The sequence below is a fragment of the Lycium barbarum genome, chromosome 11 (assembly GCF_019175385.1).
Source record: "Lycium barbarum isolate Lr01 chromosome 11, ASM1917538v2, whole genome shotgun sequence".
NCBI classification, from domain to species: Eukaryota; Viridiplantae; Streptophyta; class Magnoliopsida; order Solanales; family Solanaceae; genus Lycium; species Lycium barbarum.
In genome coordinates this window covers 8,140,807-8,154,582 of record NC_083347.1, presented here as the reverse complement: position 1 = coordinate 8,154,582, position 13,776 = coordinate 8,140,807, and positions in this window count along the sequence as shown.

The following is a 13,776-nucleotide window of genomic DNA, read 5'->3' as shown; positions in this document are numbered from 1 at the left end:
CTGAAAAAAGTATCCGTATTATTTTTGATGGAAAAAAAAAATCGGGTCGGGTTAAGTTATTTTAGTGGGTAAAAAAATTATTTGAGGGTAAAATAATTTTGAAGGGTTGGGATGATGCCACGTGGCAGCCGTTAGCCATAAGGGTATAATTGACCCCATAGTATAACTGTAAGGGTATAATTGACCCCATAGTATAACTGTAAGGGTATAATTGGCCCTAAAGTATAACGAAGGGTATAAATAAACTATTTTTCAAAGTTCAGGGGTAATTTTGACCCTTTTCCGTTTTAAATATACATGAAAAAATTCAAAGAAATATTCTGTAATATTATTATTTTTATTGTTAAGATTCGAACCTAGTTTCTGCTTTATTTGAGTCGAGTATCCGTCGGAACAGTCTCTATGTATATCAAGGTAGGGTTAAGGTCTGCATACACTTTCTACTCTCTCCAAACTTTACTTGTGATTACACTGAGTATGTTGTTGTTGTATTAAGGTTCGAACTCAGAAACCTACAATTAATGTGTATACTATATTAAAAGCACGAAGAACCTTAAAAATATTGATTGAACTTTGCTGCTAGATGGTTTGATTCATAAATTAATTGGAAAACATTATCTATCCGCTTTTAATATTTATTGTAAATTACAATTTAAAGAAGTTTTAAAATTAAAATAAAACATACCTGATCTTAACTATAGTGAAATGACTATGTTAATGGTAAAAGTAGTTAAGTAGTAGAGTAATTTATATACAAGACAATTCATTTACAGAAATTTAATTTTGTTAGTCTATTACAAATTAATATATTTTTATTTATAAAAATTATATTCAAGTGTTATAGAGCTATGTTCGACCATTTCCTCGAAGAATACTTTGCATGTCTCGTCAATATCGTATATATTAGGTAAAAGGTATAAGTCAATTCATTCGTGCTTTATCCTTCTCAGAATGTGCGACAAAAAGTTATGTTTGCACATGATGGAATTCCCGAAATATCCTTGTTACCCCGACAAAGCGATTGGTTCTAGCGACGTGGCATGTTGTGCTCAAACGTCACTTTTGTACCGTTTTCCCACACTAAAAAAAAATAAAAATGCGGAAGTTGAAAGTTTCAATTTACGGAGGTTTTAGCCTCCTTAGGCAATTAATAAAAGCTAAAATCTCCGCAAATTGTAACTTTTAACCTCTGCAAATTACTCTTTTTTTGGTAGTGTCATTTGAGTAAATTGTACTCCTATACTTTTTCATTTCCATTTTTCTTTCATTTACATACACGTAAATAATTTTCTACAATTAATTGAAATTCAAGATTTAAAAATTACAATTTTTATAGGGATCTTAGGTTGATATACAATAGTATTTGAATTTATAATCAAATATTAAGATACACACACACAAAAAACAAACAAAAACAAAAAAAAAATCTAGACAAAAATTGTTGAGTTCACGTGTTGTAAGGAATAATCTAAATTCGTCCCAAGTAATAATAGAAACATGAATTAAGGAAATAATTTTATAAAAATCTTTTGTGTTTATTCATTATTTTTCTGTTTTATATTTTATTGATTTCCCGTGAAATGAATCATTTAACTGAAAGAATATTTATTTTATACATAAAACCAATCTCATCTTACGTTACAAATTTGCTGAAACGAAGTTGCAAGTTATGGCCTAGTAACACTAACCCCCTGTTTGGATGGTGGTTTCCGTTGTTCATTAATGTATGATTTTTTATGAAATTATGTTTGTTTACATTGTTCTTAAAATTATGTGGTATGGTGTTGTAAACCCGTGATTCATTTCATGGTTATATAACCATGAAAAGTCCCAATTTTTTAAATCACGGATTTGGTGATTTTTCCGTAGTTACGTATTTCATTTCTCTATTATACCCCACCCTCCATCATTTATCCCACCCCACCCTACCACGCACGCCCACCCCACCCTACCCCACCTCTACTACTCACCCCCACTCCACCCCCCGCTACTCACCCCTACCCCACTCTTCTGCCACCCACCCCCACCACCCTAACCACCACCTCACTATCCCTCACCACCGCCCAACCCCACCCCCAACAACTCACCCCCACCCTCATCCCACACCACCCACCTCACATCACTAACCCCTCCACCATCTCTACCCACTACCCCTCACCACCACCCAACCCCACCCCCACAACCATTCACCCCCACGCTACTACCCACTACCCCCACTCTCATTCCACAACCACCCACCTCACACCACCCACCCCCATCCACTACCTACTTATTTTTTAAAGTTCCTATTTATTTTTTACCTGAGTTTTGTTAATATATATATATATATATATATATATATATATATATAAAAATTAATTTCTAATTAAGAGTTAAGTGTATTTTAGTAAACTTACAAGTTATTATACAGTACCATACAGTCAAACCAAATAATAAAAATGTTATTAAACCACAATAAACGATACAATCTATCCAAATATTGTGTTCATTAATACAGTATAATACAATACAACATCATATTGTACCATACCATACTGTACATTAATGAATCACGGGAAACAACCATCCAAGCATAGGGCAATAAAGTTCTTTCACGTAATATGGATTATCTTCTTTTTGTCTTTTTCCTTTTCTTCCATTTAAAAAAAACCTCAACTGGGGTATTTATCTTTTTCAGTTTGTCACTGGAGGCATAGTTAGTTAGGCATCCTTTTGTTAAGAAAGTCAAAAAAGGAGGATTTAGGATTATTATATTAGCTGTAAGTTTAATAAGTTTTCAATTAGATAATGAAAACGGCGAAGTAGTACTTGTATTCTTGACTGGAAACAAGTGACGGGCTCGCAGATTAATAGGTACAGGTTTATATGAGTCCCCAATTTTTTTAACCTAAAAAGTGTCAAAAGGCACTAAAATATTTCACTAAAAAAAAAAAAAACTATCTTTTGCGCGTTAAATTAGTGCGCAATATGATCAAATTGCAAATTTACAGTTAAGTTCTAATGCGTAATAGAGGTTTTTTTTTTTTTTTTGTATAATTTTAAAGTTCTCAAATTCACATTTTTTGCATACTTTAACCAAAGATTAGTCGCGTTTCAATACTTCGAAATATCAATATTTTATATAAAACTTAATATTATTTTTTTGCGGATAATAATGTTGGCTCATTACATCAAGTATACCTAAACGTTTGGATCGTCGTTTTAGGAGTTGTAAAGTGCCCCAAAGTAAGTTTTGTTTGATTGAATCTTGTTATCTTTAGGTTTAAGTGTTTTATTTTATAAGGTTTTGATTTAAGTGTCTTATTATTTAGTCAAGATATTACTTTATTTTGAATGTATAAATAAAAATATTATATTAAAAAATAATTCATCCAATACAAGAGATTCAAAATAATTTAAAAATACAATAACAAAATAATACCAAAATATTTAAAATAATATTTTTAAATATTTATCATGTCCCTCCACTAAGGTTCGATCCCTAGTGGTTGAGGTAAAAAAGTAGTCAAATAGCTAGACCACCAAACCAAGTAGGCATTTAAGTAATTTTTATGTTTTATAGTGTTCACTAATGTTGTTTATCTTGTTTTCTCAAATTGAATTTCCAACATTGAAATTGACATTCAAAACATCATCACCACGGGATTTCCATATTGAAACCTACTTTTTATCATCAGATTTTTACCAAGAAAGAATGAAAATTGTGCACCAATTTGAGAGAAAATTCAAATTGAATGAGATAATGGGCGTTTTTTGAAAAATCGGCCTGGCCAAACTGTCTTGCGGCTGTTTGACCCGCTAGATCTAGGAAAAATACCTAAAAAAAAAAAAGCGTGAAACGGTCAACCGAGCGTAAAGTTATGACCGTTTAAAGTTTCATCAATTTACAACTAGTTTTTCTCCCTCTACTCCTTAAAATAAAATTGCCTTGACTGAAAAAAAAAAAAACAAGTTAAAACTTAATAAAATAAAACACTTATGAAGTAAAACACATAAACCTAACGCTAACAAATCACCAAACAAAACTTACTTCGGGGGCACTTTATAACCCTTAAAACGACAAACTAAACGTTTAAGCCTACATTATTGTTCGCAGAAAAATATATCAGTTAAAATATTGATATTCCAAAAATGTCGTGGTAATGAAGTTTTGAATGTCAATTTCAATGTTGGAAATTTAATTTAAGAAAACAAGATAAATAGCATAAGTGAACACTATAAAATATAAAAAGTGTCTATATATTGCTTAAACTTTAAAATTACAAGATTCAATCAAACAAAACTTATCAAGATTCAATCAAACAAAATTTACTTCGGGGCACTTTACAAACCCTAAAACGACGATCCAAACGTTTAGGTATACTTGATGTAATGAGCCGACATTGTTGTCCGCAAAAAAAGATATCAAGCTCTATAAAATATTGATATTTTGGAGTTTTGAAACATGATTAATCTTTGGTCAAAGTATAGAAAAACGTGAATTTGAGAACTTTAAAATTGTACAAAAAAAAAAACGAAAAAAAAACCCTCTATTGCGCACTAATTTAGTGTGCAATAAAACTTAACTATAAATTTGCAGTTTGGCCCTATTGCGCGCTAATTTAGTGCGCAAAAGGTAGTTTGGTTATTTTTTTTTACTGGATTATTTTGGTTCCTTTTGATACTTTTTTATTAAAAAAGTTGCGGACTTGGTTTATCTTGCACCACTGGATTAAAGGTATCAGTCTTACAAAGGTGTTGTCTTATTTATAATTGTTAGTTCATTTGCCCACTTTATATGATGCGGTTATTATTCGAAGAGGTAAAGAAGTTTTTTTTAACTGCAATTTTTTCATAAATCCTTTAAGTATTTTAAACAATTATCAATTATTGTGATGTATAATATTTTATGTACCTTTTAAATATGTAAATATTATTTAACAAAAATAAAAATTCTATATTTGAATTCACAGAAAAGGCTAAATAATTTGATTTTCATACTCCAAAGCGTCGGGAGAATTGAATTTTTGGTCCTTTACAAACTTTATTTAGTTTTATGACCTTTTTATAAAAGATCTTCATTTTTTACATATAAGAGATCTGGAAAAAAATACATAACATATTTGAAAAAGACATTTTCTTCTATTCAAATTGTAAGAGGGCAAGAGATCTTATTTTCACCAAAGTGTCTCACATCAAATTGCACAGATAGAGTAATACCTGCTTCTTCACTATGAAAGAAATGGTTATTTGGTCCTTTACAAAATAAAAATTTAGTTTTATGACCCTTTTACAAGAAATTTTCATTTTTTACACATAAGAGATCTAAATTTTTATTTTTTTTTCAAATTCAAATTGTAAGAGACCAAGAGATCTTCATTTTCATTTATTGTAACATCTGTTATACTCGTCATTTTAACCCACCCCAAAAGAAGAAGAAGAAAAATTGTTCTTTCTATACACAGTTCTTGACCCAAAAATAACAAAGACCCACTAGCATAAACACTTGGCCCAACTCTTCAAGAATGTGTTAACCCAAAATTCTGATTAAAGCACAAGGAGTAATTACACGAACATCAAAGTCCATTATTTTACTTTAATCCCATTAATTGAATAGGTATTAAAGACATTAATTTCGTGTCTTAACGCGTAAGTATGGACTTGTATACGTAATGAAACTGATGTAAAAACAACTTGGGGGTGTTCAAATCAGGTTTAAAAATTGAATTTGGGCTGTAGAGTTGGTAATTAAGTTTCACGACAACAAAACTGAGACAAGGTCAAGCAAATCAGCAAAAGAATTTCCCTTTAGACTCCGTGTTGCTATAGTGGGGTGAGTATCTGTTTTTGGTGTTTTCTGTTTCATGTTTTGACTGGCAGAATTTTCGCACTTGTGGGCTCCATCTTCTGTAAATGTCCGTGAAGAAGGATAACAATTTAATCACAAATTAAGAAACTAAGACACTACAAGACAACGTGAAATTAACTATGGTGTTTTTCGATAATTCCTAACTAATTCGTCGTTAAATAGCTCCTCATTAATTAGATTTCTTATAATCCGTAGCTAAATGGGATTAGCATGAGATATTTTTGTTGGTTACGAAATTTTATCCGTCGCTAATTTCTTATTTTTTAGTAGTGTTATTAAAGGAAGCTCGCATACTCCCTCTTGTCCAATTTAGTTGTCTTATTAAAAAAATAGATGGTCTAAGAAAATTGTCAATTTAGAAAATCAAAATATAATTAGTTAATTAATTGTCACCTTTATCCTTATACAGTAAATATGGAGAGAGAATAATATGGTGAAAAAAAAAGTAGAATTGAATTGAGATAAAAAAATAAATCGGAATATTTTAGTCAAAATCACTCTTTTAATTAATATTTCTTAAGGGGCATAAAAAAACATGACAAGTAAACTAGACTGGAGGGAGTATAAACTAACGAAAATTTGTACTCTGTGTCATACACAACTAACACTAATTATGTGCGGCACCTTTTATCTCACAAAAATATGGACACAAATTTTACACATTTGAGTCCACGTTCTTTTGGCAGTTTTTGTAGTTGTTAAATACTGTTTCCTCTGTTTTAATTTGTTTGTCTTGCTTTTCTTTTTGGGCAACTCTTCAATATTTTTTCACATGATATGTTTAAGACCACAAGATTAAAGGGAATAGTGCTACATTCCACATATCTTTAGTTTAAAACGACAAGATTAAAAAAAATTCTTTACTTTTTAAAATTTCGTGCCAAGTTAAAACCAGACAAACAAATTAAAACGGAGGGAGTATTGGAACGGTTACTCTCTCCGTTCCATATTACTTGACCACATTACTAAAAATATATGTCCCAAATTACTTGTTCATTTACAAAACCAAGATAAAATTAATTAAATCTTTCTCATCTTACCCTTAGTATTAAATATTCTTGAAAATAGTCAACATTGATTAGAATATATTTATTGGAGAGAGATAGGGGTAAGACAGTAAAATACATCTTTTATTTATGAGTATAAAAGGAAAAATTGCCAAGTAGTATGGGATGGAAGGAGTACTTTTTATAGGCATTAAAGTCACACCACATTATGGAATGGTAACATGTCACAATTTAGTGAATCTTCCATTTATTTGATGAGTTGGTTAAGAGATTATTTATGGTTAAATTCTTCACAATTTATCAATGCATATAGCCCTTTTGGGAAGAATGATTTTTGTTTATAGTTAAACTCTTCGAAACTTATCAATGGATATAATCCTTTTGTATGAATAGTTTATCATTTTGAGCATGAATGTTCTTATTTGGACATCTTGACAAATTTTGAGTCTACATTTTTATTATATAAAAGAAGTGTCTCATATAGTTTTAGTTGTATGAGGCACGTAATAAAAAATTTCTAATCGTAACCATAGTAAATGAATATATTAATTGTAAAAGTAGTTAAGTACCTCCTATTATTTTTGAAGATTAGTTTTAATTAAATAATCCCAATATGAATATTACTTTTAATTATGTGACTCTTTTCAAGAGAGAAAAAAAGATAATTGTAACATAAAATTTGTTGCATGTCTCGCCAATATACAGAATCGGATGTTCGGTAAATGTATATTCATTTAAGAATGAGTCCCACTTTATCCCCCTAACATTTAAGGGTTGGGAAACGATACCCCTCCCCCCCCCCCCCCCCCTCCCCCAACCCCCATATGTTGAATGAGAACGATAACCCCCCAATTTAATATTTTTCGGTGAGAATCTTTTGTTTTAATAAGGGTGAAATCATTACTCCCTCCAACTATGCTTTAAAAATCAAACTCCCCCCTCAACTTTGAACAATAGACATTCTTCCCCCTTTATCCTAATTGACTTTTTTAAATGCCTATTTCACCCTTTACATTATCAACTTTTGTCTTCTTTTTTTTACTTCTTTAAAATTATGATATTTTTCATTTTTTTAGTATTATAACAAATAAATATTATCTTGCAGTCGAAGAAAAAAGTGAGAATACTAATTGAGTATATAAGTTAATGATGTTTTATAATAAAATAAATTAGCAGAATAAACAAAATATTAATTTTATTAAAAATAATAAAAACTTTAATATTTATTTATAAAAGTGAAAAATGGTTTGTCATAACTTTATAAATATATTTATATGCAGGTAATGCAAAAACAATTAAAAAATAGAGGTAAATTTTTAAAAATGATTTATTTATACTGTAAATGAATTTTATTAGACAAATAATAGAGAATAAGAGAGAAGTGAAACTTAAATGTACACACATGCATGTACATACATATATATACTTACCGCATATAATATTGAACAATCATAAAAAAAAAATAGCATTAGATTTTGTTACAAATTCATAAAAGTATTATTCTACTTATAATGAACTTAAATAAGAATCTATAAATACCTACATTAAAAAATAATTATTATATATAATATAAAAATGTATTACATAAATGGAGGATTGAAAAAAAAAAGGATGAAATAGTCATTGCATAGAATAAATGGGGGAAAATGTCTATTTTTCAAAGTTGAGGGGGGAGTTTGATTTTTAAAGTAAAGTTTGGGGTGAAAATCATTTTCACCCTTTTAAGAAAGATATTTTTTAACAGATTTTTTCAAGTAGCTGTTATATATTATTTTCAGCGGAATAGGTGAATGGGACAATAATAAGAGATATATATTTTTGTATTTAATTCTAGAAAGAAAAAAAAATCTTTATTAAAAAATAAAAAATTCTCACAAAAAAATATTTGATAAGGAATTATCGTTCCCATTCAATATATGAAGAGGGTATCATTTCCCAACCCTTAAATGTTAAGGGGGTAAAGTGGGATTAGGTCTTCATTTAACTCAATTGTACTTTGTTCTGTACACAATGTGTGACTGCACATGTGACATGACATAATTCCTATAATATCATGTTCCGCCGACAATGCTCTTGGTTCCTGCGACGTGGCACGTTGTGGTTTAAAGTCACTTCGTTCATTTTTCCCCTTCTGGAAACAGATCAATGTTTTCTTTTCTTTTCAAAAATTCATTTACGCGTAAATAAGTTTTTATGATCAGTCATAATTCAAACTAAAAACTTACTCTATAAAAGCTTAATACTGTAGTTACAAGTTTATCTTGCGACTTGCATTGCTGGATTAATGTTTAAATCTCACAAATGTGTTCGCTTATCTTATCTACTACTACCACCCACTTTACTATTCAAGACCAATCCCCAAAAAATAAGTTTTGCAAGATAAGAAGAAAAAATTAGCCTTTGACTGATGCATTGAATGGAAATGAGTATGAGGACATGTAAATTGATAGTGTATCATTTGATTCATTTCTAGTGAGACAAACTATTGTCGGGCATAGATATTAATCATGTAAGGTGAAATTAATATTGATCATTCCATCAACTTCACAGTCTTATATTACCCAAAAAAAAATCACTGTCTTATCATATACTACTATTAATTAATGATTTACACTTCACCTAATCTTTTGTCTTAACAATGTTGTCCTATTTGTAACGTAAAATAAATTAAATTAAATTAAATACTACTAGTAGTTGATTAAGAGTTGAGTCTCCATTCACTTGGACGTCTCTTCTGAACTTTCACTATCGTACTTTAAAAAAAGAAAAATTATTAAACAGCCCCTCTGCTAAGCTTTTTAGTTTCGATATGATTTCCCACCTTCCTTCACTATTTTAAACCGTGTCAATGAATCTCATCCAGTTGACAATGGAATATTGCGTTTGGTAGTCAAAAATAAAAATGTGTAATTTAAAATGAAAAATTGGGTGAGCATAGCGTTTTATATTACAACTAGCAAACTGTTGTTACTTACTTTAGTTATAGTCTATTGGTCAAGTTTTTAAAAACAACTTATTTTAAAAAGTATTTTTTTCAAAAGTCCTTTTCAAAAGAGTATTTTTGGCTAAAAACAGCTTGTGTTTGACCAATTAATTTGAAAAGTACTTTTGAGCAGCAATTAGTGTTTGGCCAAGTTTTTAAAAAGTGCTTCTATGTGTATTTTTCTTAAAAGTACTTTTCAAAAAAGTGCTTTTGGACAAAAGCTATTTTTTTTAGCTTCTAAAAAACTGTTTCTGCTACTCTCCAAAAATACTTATTTTCTCCAAAAAGCTTGGCCAAACACCTCACTTTTTTTAAAATAAGTACTTTTGGGGGAAAAATAAGCTTGGCCAAACAGGCTATTAGTCTTAACGGTTTGTATATTTTGTAAAGGATACCGCAATTCTCCTTAGTGAATCTCCATATTTTATTTGATTTCCTCTTATTTTCCCCTTAATTTCTCAATTGTTGTTAAAATTTATCTTATTTTGGTTAAGTCTGCCTCTGTTTATATTTAGTAAATTGACAATTTAAATATCCTATATATCAAGTTTATAATCACAAGATTCAAAAGATATTTTATTAGATTATACACATTTAATTTAAAACCACAAGATTCAAAAGTCTATCTTTATTTCTTAAACTCCATGTCTAGTCAAACTTAGACACCTAAATTGAGACAGAGGGAGTATATACCAAATGAAGGAAATGAAAGGACAATTGAGACACTGCATTAAATCTAATTAACAAAGAAATATGTAAAATAAACTCACTAAAATTAATAGCAAAACTCTAATTTAGACAGGAAAAATTAAAACAACAAAATTTCAAATTCAGAGTACCAACTATATGAACCACCAAGCAGCCCTCCTAAGCGAGTCTCCATCTTTTGTTTCTTTTCCTTTTATTTTTTCCCCTTAATTTCTCAATTGTTGTTAAAATTTATCTTATTTTGGTTATGTCCACCTCTTTTTATATTTAATAAATTGACAATTCAAATATCCTACATGTCAAGTTTATAATAACAAGATACAAATGATTTTTATTATATCAAACAAATTTTTAATTTAGAATCACGAGATTAAAAAGTCTATCTTTATTTTTTAAACTCCATGTCTAGTCAAACTTAGACACCTAAATTGAGACAGAAGGAGTATATGCCAAATGAAAGGACAATTGAGACACTGTGTTAGATCTAATTAACAAATAAATTTATAGAATAAACTCATCAAATAGCAAAACTCTAATTTAACCAGGAAGAATTAAAAGAAAATCTCAAATTCAGAGTACCAACTATATGAACCAACAAGCAGTATTTTGTTTCTTTTCCTCTTAATTTCTCAATTGTTGTTAAAATTTATCTTATTTTTGCTTATGTTCACCTCTCTTTATATTTAGTAAGTCGACAATTCAAATATCTTACATGTTAAGTTTATAATCACAAGATTCAAAGAATATTTTATTATATTATATACATTTCTAATTCAGAACCACAAAATTAAAAGTCTATCTTTATATTATTGATACATGGACAGAGACAAATGGATGTTCGGAAATTATGAGCAGCAACTTCATCATTAATCTAAAGCCTTGAACTGAAAATTAATCGATGATTGGAAAACCAAAACCCAATGAGAACCTTTTTGATTGGTCAATTCCTTCCCATTTCGACAATGTGTAACAATTGTAGTTTGGATGGTTTCAAGGCTAGCATAGCTGGGGTGTATTAGTTTTTTTAATTGGGGGTCTTGGCATTAGATTGTAGTTAATGGTGGCAGAGCTGTGTGGTGGTTTAATGGTGTTTCTGCTCTCGCCGGAAAATCAAGAAAAGATGAATCTGAGCAATGGGTGTTGATCCACTTCATCGGAGGAGAGCTCAAGTGGGTCAGTTTTATTTTGGGTTGGGTCGGTTTTATTTTGAGTTGGGTCAGATTTAATTTGATAGATTTAAGTTGGAGAAATTTATTTTGAGTTGGGTCAGATTTAATTTGATAGATTTAAGTTGGAGAAAATAATAGGAAAAATTTCACTTATAAACAATTTATGTGTCAAAATTATATATTCATAGCCCATATTTTAAATTACAAACCTACAGCCCAACATTTCATGGCCCAACTTGAATATTCACCTTTATACAATAATATACAACTTTATACACTTATTGTAGATAATATATACATCTTGTATAAAAGTGTATAATAATGTATAAGACTAGTATACATATTATACAACAATATATAATTTTATACATATATTGTAGACAATGTATAAATCTTGTATAAAAGTGTATAATAATGTATAAGACTAGTAAAAAACTGAAGAGGAAAAAAATGGTTATGGAGGGTAATTAAAAAAAGATGTTCTAAAACGGATAAATATTTTGCCATAACTGGCATACAGTGTAAAATTCCCAAAATAATATCCACGGATGCGCAACGTAGGACAATAAGGTGGGGACAAGGGGATTTAACGGTTCAAGGGTAAATATGACCCCAAAGTAGGATGGTAGGGGAAAATATATTAAAAAGGTATAACGAAGGGCAAATATAACTTTCTTTTAAGAGTACACGGCAAATATGACCCTTTTCTGAATTAAAAAAAAAAGGCACTTGTTTAATGAAATTTCATGTCATTTTTCTGTTAACTGAAGGGCATTTTTGAACCTAAAGAAAAAGTTAAGGACATTTTTAACCTAATAGGTGGAAGCAGATCATTATTGAACCATTTCCAATTGGTTAAGGGCATTTTTGAGCCTCTTCCGTTTTAATTATTACCTTGAAGCTAAAATGCAACACAATTTTTTAAAAAAATACTTCAATAGCAAGACATAAGAGTATTAAAAAATTCTATAGTATGAAAAGTAAATTTTGCTTCGTATAGTTTAAAAAATTGTTGAGCAGAAAAATGTTAAAGTGCTAGAAAATATAAATATCATTATTTGGTGTAAGAAATGCTAAGTGTTGTGTGTTATCGTTAGCATTGTATGATACTTGTAAAAACATCACTTAATATGAAATGGAGGGACTATTGCATTAAATATTTATGATAATATCTTATTATTTATATCACAAGCACTTAATTATAAATAAATATGATTATGTCTAATATAATTTACATAGAATTTGTATGGGAACTATTAATGTCACTTGTGGTTATTTTGCAAAAAGATTTATTGGAATAAAAAATTTAGTTAATATTCACGGCTAAAAAATAAGGGCAATTTGCAGGATTGCCCTTCGCTGGGGGTGGTCTTTAATTTTTGTCCCTCAAATTGATGGTCTTTAACTTTTTCTCTCTACTATTGCAAATTCTGCCAAAATTAAAGACCACCCCAAATGAAGGACAATTCGTGCAAAAAAAAAAATTGCCACATAAGATATTTATTACAAAACCAATGTATACATATGTCTAGTTTGCAGCTCACTGTATCAATGGTGTATAGATAATGCATCTCTTCGATATATCTATATTTAAGTTGCTCAATTTTGTTTGTAACTTTACATATTACATCCTTATACACTATTACACATTACATTAATATATAAATAACATATATATTTTGTATAACAATATATAAACATTGTATAACTATATATAAACATGTATTTTCTTGGGGACTAAAAAATTCCTCTCAAACACTACCATACATAATGTATAAATGATGTATTTATTCTGTATAACTATGTATAAATAATATATAACAATGTATAAATAATGTATTCACACTGTTACACAAAATCAAAGGTGAACGGGTCGTCTTCTTCATCAAATTTTTAGATACTCGAATCTATTCAGACCAATTCCAATTGTCACCAATACATATCTCAAAGATAGATTCTCATATCTGGAATAACTCAAAGCTTTTGAGACCCCACTAACGATGGCCTTTAGATTTATGATTTTTTTTCCTCAATAGTCAGTAAACCCAACTCAATCGAGCT